At 56.9% G+C, this 13,246-nt stretch overlaps 1 protein-coding gene and 1 long non-coding RNA gene across 2 annotated transcripts in view; one reads left to right on the top strand and one right to left on the bottom strand.

The window, feature by feature from the left end:
• The window catches only part of Arhgap27 (Rho GTPase activating protein 27), a 59,193-nt gene that overhangs the window by 10,348 nt on the left and 35,599 nt on the right, over window positions 1–13,246 (bottom strand). Inside the window, exons 19-21 of the transcript XR_015447776.1 lie at window positions 7,394–10,540; window positions 2,113–2,154; window positions 44–198 (exon numbers count right to left, since the gene is read on the bottom strand). The gene's annotated coding sequence lies outside the window, so the exon portion shown is untranslated. The remainder of the gene's footprint in view (window positions 1–43; window positions 199–2,112; window positions 2,155–7,393; window positions 10,541–13,246) is intronic.
• Window positions 32–9,000, top strand: LOC110344801 (uncharacterized). Its single transcript, XR_002387629.2, has 3 exons — window positions 32–206; window positions 5,613–5,695; window positions 8,816–9,000. It is a non-coding gene; the product is annotated as an uncharacterized LOC110344801 (long non-coding RNA).

A 13,246-nucleotide genomic window follows, 5' to 3' on the forward strand; every position in this document is an offset into this window, starting at 1 on the left:
AGCCACCCCAGGTGTCTGTCCCAGAGCTGCCCCTAAGCCTGACCTCTGAGGGGCCTTGCAGGGAACCCAGCAGCCAGGTGGACTTTTCCAGCTCTGGATGAATGTGAACAGGGCGATGCCTGGGGCCGAGTCATCGCTTGCTCACCGACCTTCGGGATCCTCCACCTGAGGGCCAGAATGCTCTCCGGTGCTCGAGCCCTGTTAGGGTGAGACGCTCACATGCAGGGCTGGGTGACAGGGTGCTTCAGAGGGGCGCGGAGACTGGGCTAACCCTCCCAAGGAAGCTGCATGCCTGGTGCAACTGAAGAGGGGCCGTTTATCAAATTCTTGCCATGGGCCAGACGTCATGAAGCAGGCTCTGTAACCATGAATCGGTTTCTCTGCCCTGCAGCAAAGTAGGTAGAGCCCCTTCCTCACCCTCAGACTGCGGCATAGGACAGCACGATGCGGGACACCTCAGCCACACTCCCAGGTCACACAGAATGCACAGCGCAGCTCAGGCTCCATGCCGGTGTCCAGGCCCGAGCTCTGTGGCTTCCCCTGTCCTCTGTCTGCTCTTCCCCAGGACAGCGGCAGCCACCTGGACCTCCGTGGCCCTGACCACTGGGCTGTGATGGAGGTGACGCGTGTCACTCTAGGCCACAGCCTGTGAGTGCTGGTGTCTAGCCCTCTGTTCTCTCCTTTCTTCTGGTGGTGGCCACAGAGGCCGTGGCTTGAAATGGGGAGGCCCCGGGGCTTGGATGGCCGGGCCATCACACCAGGCACAGCGTGGTGCCTCACAGACTTCTGTTCACAAACTGCACAGCGCTTCCCAGGGAAGGTGGCACAGGACTGTCCACAACACAGCTGCAAGGCCAGGCCGAGCATAGCGAGGGTCGGCCCCAGCCCTGGCCTCCTGGTCCTGCTTTCCTCCACCTGCACTGAGCTTGCCCCGTGGCTGTCCCTGTCTCCACCCCAGTGGCCATGTCCAGATGGCAGCTGCGGGGCTCTGAATCTCCGGGCTTCATTCTGTCTTCATGCGTATGCCAGGAAAACAGGGCTCCTGCAGTATGGGTGGCCTCCCATTGTGCGTGGCAGACAGGAGCCCTGCCCAGCACCAGGCAGGCAGGGAGAGGGTGGAGCGCCGGGAGGGTGCCAGGGACCGTGAGCTTTCCTCATGAGGATCATTCTGCAAACGCTCATGGAGCTAGGCAAGAGGGCACGGCACCGCCTTCCGGAAGCTTCCGTCCTGTAGCCACGGGAAGCTCATGGAGCAGGGGGAGGTGAGCAGAGGTTTTTCACTTGCAGGCAGTGAAAGCCCAGGGTTGGAGTAAGACTTAGCCAGAAAAGACTGTTTGTCAGACTTCTGAGGGTCGTTCAGAGCCCAGGGTTATTCTCCATGTACGTGAATGAGGGTCCCAGGGTCGAGAGCCTCCCTTTACACTTTCTGATTGCAACATTCTAAATAAGTTTATTGAAGATGAGACCTTTCTTTTTTCTTTCTCCTTCCTCTGTCCCTTGCTCCTTGTCTTCCTCCCTCCCCTCTCCCCCTCCCTCCCCTCTCCCCCTCCCTCCTTCCCTCCCTCCTTCCTTCCTTCCTTCTTTCCTTCTTTCCTTCCTGTTGGTCTCCTAAATTAGTGGTGCCCTAAGCCCATGCTTTAGCTGGACTCCATAGTATCTACTTTGCTCGGCTGGGCAGATGGCCATGATGGAGACCAGGACAGTGAGCAGAGGCCGAGGGCAGCATTGTCCCTGCCCCAGGCCTGGCCTTGACAGCTCCTGCCTTGCCGGACCAGGGGACCCAGAGCAAGCTAGTCATCACATCATCTATGCTGGAGCCCCCAGATTTGGGAAGGGAGGCTCTGGGTCATTCCAGGAAGCCCCGGAAAGTCAGACTGGGCCAATATTTCCGAGGTAGATCCCACTAAGCCTCGCCTTTCCCATTCCTGATCAGGCTTATTGGGGACCAAGGGCTTCTGGGGAGGCAGCCTTTGAACAGGATGTCTGTGGAGCTCGGGTGGCTGGAACAGGCCTGGCACAGGGGTGGAGCTGAGAGGGGAGCGGGGGTGAAGGCTCAAGCCAGGGGTCAGCATGACAACGTGAGGATGCAGCCCAGCACACGTATTTCCTTACCTGTGTTCGGGGCACATACTGTTACACTGATCTGCGATGTCACTGTAAAATATACATAAAGCGAAAATTTCAAGACAGCAAGTGTAAACAAATTAAACAAATTAAGACCCATCCATAAATAGACCACTACGGAGCTATAAAAAGAACAAGCTTTTATAACTCAATAATAAGGAAACAACTAGGTTTACAAAAGGACCAAAGATTTGAACAGATGTTTTATTAAAGGACATATGTGAATGGCCAAACATCATTTATTATCAGGGAACTGCAAACTAAAACCACAGCAAAACACCGCTGTGAGCCACTTGGGTGTGTAATTCCATTTACATGAAACTTCACAAAAAGGCAAAGCTCAGTGGTTGGCAGGGGCCGAGCCAGGAGTGAGGCTCTCTGCAGAGCCCGAGGAACTTTGTGAGACAGTGGAATTATTCTAAACCTGGATTGGGGTGATCATCGCAAAACTCTATAAATTTGCTCAAATCCATTGAACAGGACACTCACAGTGGATGAGTTAGAAAATGAAGCTGTTTTTGTTGTTGTTGTTTTGTTTTGTTTTTTGGGGCAGGGTCTTGCTATGTAGTTCAGGCTGGCCTCAAACTCACAGTGATCCTCCTGCCTCAGCCTCTCAAGTGCTAGGATTACAGGTGTTCGCCACTACACCTGGCATTAAAGCTGCTTTTGAAAACACAGAATGAGGAAGCTTGCTAGGCATAGTTGGAAAGGTCTCCATGACACCTGTGAGGTGGAAATTCAGAGCGAGGTGTGCGTCTGTTTGCATTATAAAGAGGTGTGTGTGTGGCCAACTAAGAATTATATTTTGTGGTGTGATTTTCTGGATCATGGACAGGTTTTTCCAGAAGGAGACACAAAACTGTGATGCTGGGTATGTGTTCAGGGCAAAGGAATCCAATGGCCCGCAGGAGAGGAGTGGAGTCATTTTTTATCTTTACATGTTTTCTTTTTTATCTGGTAAATTTTGCCACCTGAGCCTTCTGTTGTTCAGCCAGAGTCTCAGTATATTGCCTGGGCTGGCCTGGATCCCCTCTGCCTCAGCCCCCCCTTGTAGCTGGGACTAGAGACGCATACCCCTTGGGCCAGTCCCCTCTGGCCACCTTAGTGGAGTGCAGGTGTCTGTGCTCCCCAGGCTGGTGTCCATCTCCACCACTCTGCTCCTCTGGCAAGACTGGAACTCTGCCCGTCCCTCCTGCCCTGGCGGCTGCCTTCTGTGAGCCCCGTCTGTGCTCAAGGCCACCCGACCCTTTGTGTGACTGGCCCGCCCGTGCTACCACAGGTGTCTTTTCAGGTAACTAGCATTGCCCTGCTCCTCAGCACGTCGCCTGTTCACCCCTTCACCCCTCCATGGTGCCTGGGGCTCTACCTTTGGCCTCTGAATAACCCTGATGTGAGCTCGTGGTGACAATAGCCCTTCAGGATCCCAGTTAGTCCCAGATGTGGAGCCACACACCGGTCATCCCAGCACTTAGGAGGCTGAGGCAGAAGGATTGCTGTGAGTTCAAGGCCAGCCTGGGGTACATAGTGAGTTCAAGGCCATCCTGAACTACATAGTGAGACCCTGTCTCAAAAAAAAAAAAGAATCTGAGATATCTTTACATTTTCAAGTATGAATGTCCTTTTAAAAAAGAAATTAGCGGGGCCGGGGATTTAGCTCAGTGGTTCCAGCACCTGCCTCTCAAGCACAAGGTCCCAAGATCGATCCCCAGTACCAAAAAAAAAAAAAAAAGAAAGAAAGAAAGAAAGAAAATTAGCTTGGTATGGTGGCCTAGGCCTGTAGTCCCAGCTACATGGGGGAATGAGACAAGGCAATGGCAGGTTACAGGCCAGCCTGGGCAACTGAGACCCTGCCTCGAAAGTCGTATCACCTAAATGAATAAATAGGGAGAGGATGGTGCCGTTTCTTCCCCTCTCCATGAGCCTCACTGGGTATGGGGTGGGGGTCCTTCTCAGCCATCCACCCTGCACTTGTGCCTTCCTCCTGGGACCCCTTACCTTCCCTTGGCCCGTGATCCCCACGATCTCCGGGAAGCCTGGAGACCAAAGCACCCTTTCTGGGGGGAACCCACAGGCCTCCTGGCAGCAGGCCCATGGGCTCCTCTCTCCACTCCCAAAATCCGCAAATGCCTGAAACCTGAACTTCCAGGATGGCAAATCCTGATGCAAACGAGCGTGGACCAATCCTGGTCTTAACCCCACAGCAGCCCACGTTTGCTGCAGAGGTGTCCATCTGCCAGGGTATAGGCTGCAGCCCAGGGGCCAGATCCCTTCCTGAAATCCTAGAGCACTGATGGGAACCTTTAAAGCTTTCTTGTCCTCCACTGCCCTAGACGCTCTGAGTTCGAGGTTGTGCTGTCCCTGGGCTTTAGTGACAGACAGGGTCTGGTGCCCGGCAGACCACAAGAGCCAAGGTCGGAGAGGTCCGGGCCCCACTAGGAATGGCCACGTCCACCTTCCCTGCCCCAGCCTCCCTGCTTCCCCTCCAGGAAGCCATCCTCATTCACCTCAGTGAGCGCTGTTGTCCTTGGCTCCCAGAGCCCAGCCTGGCACCCCCTGTGGGCACTGGTGTTTGGCAGCGGGCTCGGGTTAGAGCCGGCCTCGCCTGCCAGGACCCGGCCTGGCCTGTGGCTCTTCAGCCCTGCACCCTGAGCAGTGCTCTCGCTTCTGCATCTGTAAGTGCCACAGTGGGCATCACAGTACCTGGAGCATCGGTGTGGGTCGGACTGACATGGACGCACTTACACAAGGACATGTGTAGGCACGGGCACACTTACACTGGAATCATTCATTGCTTATCTGAAATTCAGATTTAACTGGGCATCCTGTGTTTCTAAGTGCTGAGCCTGCAGCTTCAGCCTGGCATGGAGAGAATCCCAGCATACGTTCGCTGGTTTGTTAGTAATAAATGTGACAGGGCCGGGATGTAGCTCAGTGGTGTGTGCTTCCCCAGCAAGTGCAAGGCCCTGAGTTCCATCTCTGGTTCCAGAAAAAAGCAAAGTGACAGCTGGGGTGTAGCTCCGTGGTAGAACACGTGCTCAGCATGTGTGAGACCCCAGGTTCAGCCCCAGCATCAAATAATAATCATAAATATGAATGACATGGAGGGCTTTTTGTCATGGTATTTTTGTCTAATCTTCCCCACTAGACTAAAGGTACAGTGGTACCTCAGTTCACGAACTTAATTTTTTCCACAATTCTGGTCGAACTGATTTGGACAAGAGCTAAATCAAATTCAATGGTTAGGTTCATGGGAGGCTGAGGCAGGAGGATTGAAAGTTTGAGCCTAGCCTGGGCAACTTAGTACTTTAGTGAGGCCCTGTTCCACCTGTCCCCCTAAAAATATAGAAAAAGGGCTAGACACGGAATCAGCCCGCTGCAGACAGGCAGGTCTGCGCACATCCTACCGAGGTCCTGAGTTGCGCGGAACACGCCGAATCAGCCCGCGCCCGACAACAATCTACTGGACCCCTCCCCGCTCTTCTGTACAGCCACCTGGTTCCACACTACAAAGACGCAGAGGACAACCGACCACCAGGCCACGGTACTGAGTCCCGCTGCTCCCGGCACAGAGGTAGGGGCTTCTGAGCCGCCATCCCACTGCTCTTGGTCCAGAGGAAGGGGCTTCAGGGCCACCATCCCGCGTACTGCTCCCAGCCCAGAGGAAAGGGCATTTGGGCCACCTTCTGTCCCTCCCCTCCTGGCCCAGAGGAAGGGGCTTCCCGGCCACCATCCCTCCCGCTGCTCCCAGCCCACAGGAAAGGGCTTTTGGGCCACCATTCCTACCACTGCTCCCGGCCCCCGTCCCACCTCTCCCAGCTCAGAGGAGGTAATCCATGCAGGCGCCAACAGCCGCCCCCCCCCCCCCGGTTGAAATGAGAAAACACCTAAATAAGTCTCAAAACCAGACTCCCAGATCACCTACAGCAACCCCAAAGGGAAATGAGATGGAGCACTCTGATACTCAACCACCTGGACCCACTGAACTGGCAACAAAAGGGGATCTGGAAAAAATGAAATCAGAAATAATTTCTCAGATAACAGGAGAAATTGTGCCCCTAGTGCAAGACATGAAAAAGGGCTAGACACAGTTTGGTGTGAAGGCAAAACATGCAAAAAGCACTCACAGGATTGGGAGAAGCTCCATGCCACCCCTGCCTGGTCTGGGGCGCCCGGCCATGGGCACCGACAGGGAAGGGCCTGGCTGGGAGAGGAGCCCAGGGGTCCTCAGCTGAGGCGTGGCTGCCCAAGACCCTCTCCTGTGGACACAGTCAGTGGGGAGATGCGGCTCAGCGGCCTCGGGCTCAGCTCAGAAGCAGTTGGGGAGCCACTGGCTGTGGTGTCAGGCGAGGGGAGTCTCGAGGAGCCTGACCTGACCTTTGACAGATGAGGAAACTGAGTGTTCAAGGGGGAAGCAGCTTCTGAAGGTCACACAAGTCTTTCCTGGCCATGCTGCTGCCAAAACCCGGGCTGCCTCCCCTTGGGTCCCTGAAAAGGGCGGTGAGGTCAGGCGCGCTGCGCGTGTGCCGGGAATCCCCAGGGGCCAGTTTCGGGGTGTGTACCTTCTGCCGCTCAGAGCAGGGAGCCACTGAAAGCCACCCTCAGGTGACAAATGAGAACCCTGGCCCTGAGAAGTTTCACTTCCCAAGGGCTGCGGTGGCTACAGTCCCGGAGGGGCCTGGGCCTCAGGCTCCCAGTCAGCACCAAGGAGAGCCCGTGCAGGCTCTGGGCGGAGGCCCCTCTCAGATCCAGCTGGAGGGTGGGTCTCACTGACCGTGCACAGCGCCTGGCTCCACAGCCCTGCTGCGGCAGCACTCGGGGCCTCTGCACGCCGGGCTGGGGTCCACAGCGAACAGGGTGGTCGCTCACCTCCTGGCTGACTCCTTCCCTGGTCTGCTCTCTGTGCCCACATCCAGCCCACGGGGGACACCTGCCCTTGTCTCTCCTCACAGCCTGGGACCCCAGGGGCCAGGGCACAGACTGTCATTACTCATCCTAAGCTGGCCTTCCTTATTTGTGTAGTGCTGGGGATTGGACCCAGGGCCTTGCCCATGTTATGCAGATGGTGAGCTATATCCCTGAGTCTGTTTGTCCATCTATGTATCTGCCTATCTTGAGACAAGGTCTTGTTACGCTGCACAGGATGGCCTTGAACTTGTGATACTCCTGCCTCAGCCTCCCAAGTAGCTGGGACTTCAGGCGTGTAGCAACATTTCTGGCTTTAAATTCAAGGCCACCACTCTTAGCTGCTTGTGGTTGTTCTATAACATACCCGCAAGTTCTTCGGTACTCTTTCCATCGAGAGGTGATGTCTACATTGTCCTCTCTCCTTGAAGCTGAGCCAAGCCTATGGGAGAGAATGACAATAGTACGGCAGGAGCAATGTCGTATGGCTCCACCTCTACACTAAGGGACAGGCTGGGCCCTTCAGCTCCCTGGCGACACTCACCTTGTGCACAGTATGAGCCTGCCATGCTGGAAGAAGCTCTGACCATGTGTGGACAGACAGAGGATGGTGCGGGGATAGACAAGCCAGAGGTGTCTGCAGCCCCACGAGGCGCTCCGGGTCAGCACCCACCAAGGGCTGGAGCTGGGCCTGGGCCAAGTCTGGCTCCTGAGCCAGGACACACATTTGGTCATGGCCTCTGGAGATGGGCGGGCACAGGGGCTCCAGGGAGCAGCCCCAGCTCCAGACCAGAACCTTACCCTAGGAATGCTGGGCTGTGGAACCACAGCCGGCTCTCCAATCCAGTCTACCTCTCCGTTGCTGTGTCCTGAGCACCTTCTGCGGTCCCCAGAGCACTGTGACAAATGTCATTGCATAACTGGCTGGATGGGGGATGTGGGAGGAGTGGATGAAGGGAAGGAGGGAGGAAGAGAGAGGAAGAGGGGTGGAGCAGGGAGGGAGGAGAAGAGGGATGCAGAGAAGACGGGGGTGTGCGCACCACTGTGGGGCAGATCGGGCACAGTGTGAGCCAGCTTCCTCCTCTGCAGGGAGGGTGTGTTGAGATGGGTTTGAGGGGTGGATGCTACCTCCAGAGGTCAAGGGTAGGCAGCTGGGACCACAGGGTCAGTGTCCCCCTGCCAGGAAGGCAAGTTTAGGCTTCTGGACGCCCTGCCTGGCCCCTGGAGACGCCCGACTTGGGAGTGAGCCCTGTGAGCTCAGGCTGAGGCTCCTCCGCAGGGCAGCCATGTCCACTGCGGGTCCTCACTTCCAGCCCGGCTCACTGGCCACTTGTCTGTCTTTGTGATCCCAGGACCTCGGGACTAGGCTTCAGCCCTGCGTCCCGGGTGGCACCCTCTCCTGCCTGGCACTGGAGAATGGGTAAGGAGGGACTGAGCTGGCCAGCGCTTGCTAAGTTCCGACTTCCCACCCATCAGCCTCCCCCGTGTTCTCAGGACAAGTCCCAGTGTCTCTGCAGCCACGGTGGCAGAGCCTATGGCGAGCCTCTCTCTGTCCTCCGAGGATGGGGTCCCAGCCGAGCCCCAGGAGGAAGCAGGTGGCAGTGTCACATGGCTGAGGAGGCACCTGGGAGCCACAGCAGCATGGCACAGAGCCCACGGGGCCTGGCACGAACCTGGCACCCAGGTTGGACCCCACCTAGGGTGCAGAGCAGGTGCTGGACGGTGAGTGGACATGGTTCTTGGTGCCCGCTGCAGCTTCCAAGCTTCCCACCATCTTCTCCAACCCTAGCCCTAGGTGGTCGGCACAGGTGCTGCTGCCTCCCGGGCACCTGCCCTTCTGGCTGCTGTCTGGTGTCCCCTCCAGCCTCATTCAGAATGAGCCAGCATTTTCACGGTGCCCGGCTGTGTCCTGCCAGCCTTCCCTCCACCAGGACACCCTGGAACCTTGTCCTCATTGCTGACTGTGTGCCCCTGGACTCCCGCCCTGAGCTCACAGCGTGTCCTTCAGCCACCGTCTCTGAAAATCCACGGTCTGATAACTCGATGACTCTCACAGCAATCCCAGCCCTTGTTTCACGGTGGCAGAGCCAGCTGTCGCTCTCCCCACCAGTGCTAGGACAGCAGGACAGAGCTGAGACCACTGCAGCCAGGAAGCAACGTGCCAGTAGCTGGGTCCACGGGTCTCAGCTTCCGCACAGACTCAGGCCTGGTGCTCATCGTTCCACCCTGCCTCTCACTTGGCCAGAGCACGAAATTCGTAAAGTGTCCCAGAGAACACGTGGCTCTGTCGGGGGCCACATCCTGCGGTGAAGTGAATCCAATGTCTCAGGCCCTTCCCAGGCTGGCTTCCTCTTCTACCTGTCTCTCTGACTCCTGCCAGCCCCATCGAGCATTCTTGAGACACAAGTCACCTTCCTCTGTCCTAGCCCAGCTGCTGGGTGCTCCCTGCACCTCCCTCTGCGTGTCCCCTGCCGCCCAGGGCTGGTGCTGCTCCTGTGTCCCCTTCTGAGACAGCACTTGCTGAGCACTGACCGCCCCGCTGCCCACGCCACCCACAGAACTGACCCTGCTCTCAGACTGCCTTGGTTTGAGTGTGTCCTCTGCACTTGCTGCGGCTTGTTTCTGGCACCTGGCAGCTGGTGCACATCCAGCATTTGTTGAATAAGTGAGAAATGGCAAAGGAGGGCAGGCATTCCTCCCCCGGCCCTGTGCTACTCCAGCTGTGGGATTTCCCAAGTCTGCTGAGCACCACCCCTGCCGCCACTGTCCTGGGCACTGGAAAATGGCTGGGCATAGGGCAAAGGTCTGGGGGACAGAGAGGCAACCTGGTCAGAATGAGAAGCCACCCACCCAGTGCCCCGAGCCTCCTCTGCTCCCTGGGCCTTGCATGGAAGGGGTGTCCTGCCCTCTCCACCTTGCTCTGTTAGCCCAGGATGGTCCCCGCCTAGGGGCTGCATTCCGCAGGGGGAGAGCTGAGCCTCAGGGACCTCGGGCAAAAGCAGGCTGCTGTGAGTGCCTGCCATGTGGGGAGGCCTTGGGGTGCGGTGACTTCATTTTCATACCGTAATTCGGAGGGCAGCCTCCACACGACTTCTGCGGCACTTTTCTTGCTAAGAAGCTGACTTGACTGCGAATCACAGGGGCCTAGGCCACTCGCGGTCACTCAGCACAGGGCTCCCTGTCCCTCCCTTCCAAGGTGCCCGGCTTAGGGAACCCACCAGCGACGAAGCTGGAGGCCCTCCCGTGGGTGACCTATCCATACAGGGCAGAGAAGGAACTGAGTGGCTTGGGGACGTCCCTAACCTTTGAGCTGACGTCATAGCGATCACCACCACTCGCAGTCCATCTCGTGGTGCCAGTTCTCCGTAGCAATGGTGAGGGCCGAAGGTCTGCATTGTGAAGAAGGAACCAGGTCCTGACTGGGACTCAGCGAGGTGATAGTCATTTGAAGAACGCCCATTTTTCCATCAAGGAGGAGGTGTCCAAGCTTGGTCCTACGAGCCAAGTCCAGGGCCTGCCAGCACAGAAAGAGTGGACTGCACACACAGCAGCACAGACCATGGCGGCTGGGGTATCCGTGTCCGCAGGCAGGGGTGGGGGTGAGAGGCCACACGGGGGAAAGGCCCTGTCACCCCAGGTGGAAGGACAATCAGACACCAGGGCATGGCAGGGCTCAGCCAGGCCGAGCAGGAACAGGGGTGGCCCTGTGTCTGAGCTGCTGCTCTGCCAGCCTGGTTTGCAGGTGAGGAGGCTGAGCCCAGGGTGTCGGGCGACCTGCCTAGAGCCCAGCGGCCAGGCAAGCTCACATCCCAACTCACGTTCCCAGGATCTCACTCTGTGCCCCTGGTGCCAGCTGGCAGCTGTGTGGCTTGAGGCTGAACTGCCCAGTGAGGCTCTGGTCCCCGTGCCACCGTGGGCTCTGCCTGCAGGACCGTTACAGCCTGAGCGAGGGGTTTCTGATGTTTGTCTTAAACAGTCCGTTGTTTAGAAGCCTGACTGTAGGTCACTGTTTTTCTTCTTTTTGGCACTGGGAACTGAATCTTAGGCCTTGTGGTGCTGAGCACTCACTGGACCATGGAGCTCCTCCCCAGCCCTAGGCAATTTTCCTTGATGTGTCAGGTGTGTGCGAAGAAGTACACGGTTGGGGAAAATGATTTTCACGTGGGAAGGCAGACTGGCTGGGGCGCAGCGCCTCCTCCAGGCCACAGGAGACCTGGGTCTGAGGCTTAAGAATGCTTTAGTTTTACCTCCCTCTGATCTTGGCATGGATGGAAGCAGAATTGTTCTTCCAGTTTGGCTTCTTTGATGCAATAGGGATTTTCTTTAATCCATCAGTTCTCTTTCATACCCACTCCATCCTAGGAACACACAGCAGTTTCTGACTGTGGTCTGTTTGGGGCTGTTTTGCGTAGCTGCTGTGCACACTTGTATGCGAGACTTCTGGTCAGTGCTTTTACTCCCTCCTGTTGGAATCACCCCCAGGAACTGAATTCCTGGCTGAGTGTGGCTGAGTTCTGGTTGAGGCCACTGTTTCCTAAGTTGTCAGTTTGTCCTACCTGCCTGGGACACTCCACACCCTGGTCAGCATTGGAGGCTGTGAGCTTCGAGTCAGCCCTGGTGGGAGTCAGTAATGTGGCACTGCGACTTTACTTTGCATTTCTCAGATGACTGATGAACTTGGCACTTAAGGATCTCGTGTATCCTCTTTGTGAAGACCGAGTCTTTCTATTTCAATTTCTATTGATTTCTCTCATTGATAATTAAGATCGCTTTATGTATCCTGGACACTAGATTGGCCCTTTGATGGGTATCTTCTGTGGATAAATTTTAATTTATGGGACTTTAGCACTATAGCTAGAAACTCCACAGCCCGTGTTGCAGATAGTAGATACTGTAACTGTAAACTAAACAGAATGAAAACAAGACCTCGCTGCCTCTGCATTCGAGCTAGCGTGCTAGCTGCCAGCTGGCTGCAGCCTGATTCCTGCTGAAAGAAGGGGTTAGCCAAAGAGGGGAGACAAGCATCGCTGGAAACCTTCTCCTTGGTGCAATCTGAAGGCTCGACAGAGCTGGGAAAGAAACAGCTCCTCGTGTCCTGCTCCTGTTCACTGTCACTTAGAGGACTCGGCTCTCACATAGGAGACCCTCGGCCTCCTGCAAGTATGCCAAGTGCCACCCATCGTGAGTCCGACACTTTGGAAACACAACTGTGGGGTGTGGACACAAGGAGCATTTTAAGGAGGGGTCAGCACAGTGGGACTGACCACTAAGAACAGATGCCCAGTGGCAGTGTGGGCAGAGGAGCGGGTGTAGAGACAGGCAGGGAGCCCGAGGAGGTGGCACGGCTGGAGTGGGGCAGCTGGGCACTGGGCAGGTGGCACCGAGCATGCAGGCACCGGGGCAGGACATAAGAGTGAGTAGTTTACCTGTGAGGAGCAGGCCCTCTGGGCTGACCTGGGTTTCTAAGTTGGGAGGCAGAGGAGAATGGCGGCGGAGAGCAGACCACCTGGTACGTGTTGAACTAGAAGCGCTCACAGGACCTCAGAGGCAGAGTCATTAGCTCGTTCACTCATTCCACAAATATCAACGGAGAAGTGCAGGGCGGGGGTCAGCGGCCCCAGGCAGGGAAGCCCTGGAGCTCCGTGGGAAGGGCGGAGGCGGCAAGGGCAGGCGCAGGGCTCTGGGCCACTGGCGAGTTTGTGCTGGGCAGTGTGGGCCAGCAGCTAAAGCTACTCGGGGGTGAGGCTGCCTGGGAGGGAGTGCGCACCGTGCCAGCATCCAGGGCAGGACAGCCTCCAGGAAGGCCACCAGGGAGTGATGGGAGGAAGTGACGCGGGCCACAGGAAGGCAGGTTCGCAGACGCAACGCTGACCCGTTCATCCACTCATTCCATCACACACAGCCCCTTTCCTTGCTGAGCCCTGGGCAATCAGAGCCGGGTGAGAAGTCTGGGGGAGGCGGTATGTGGGTCTCATGGCATTGAGGCTGCAGAAAAGTGGTTCTGCTGAGAGGTGGGGTGCTGAGGACTTCACCTCTGCTGACCCTGCTGGGGAGGCTTTGTGCAGAGAAGATGTGGAGGGAGAGGCTGGAATGGTGCAAAGCTGAGCCTGCAGCAAAAGTCCTGGGGTAGTGGGTGACGGGGCCTCCGGCTGCCTGACTGTGGGCCCCCTCCCAGCCAGGCCTTCCCTGTCCCCTCCTGGCCACACGTCACCAGCCTCAG

The sequence above is a fragment of the Heterocephalus glaber genome, unplaced genomic scaffold (genome assembly GCF_053883595.1).
Source record: "Heterocephalus glaber isolate CG9 unplaced genomic scaffold, H.glaber_assembly_v1.0 deba00001773, whole genome shotgun sequence".
Classification (NCBI taxonomy): Eukaryota; Metazoa; Chordata; class Mammalia; order Rodentia; family Bathyergidae; genus Heterocephalus; species Heterocephalus glaber.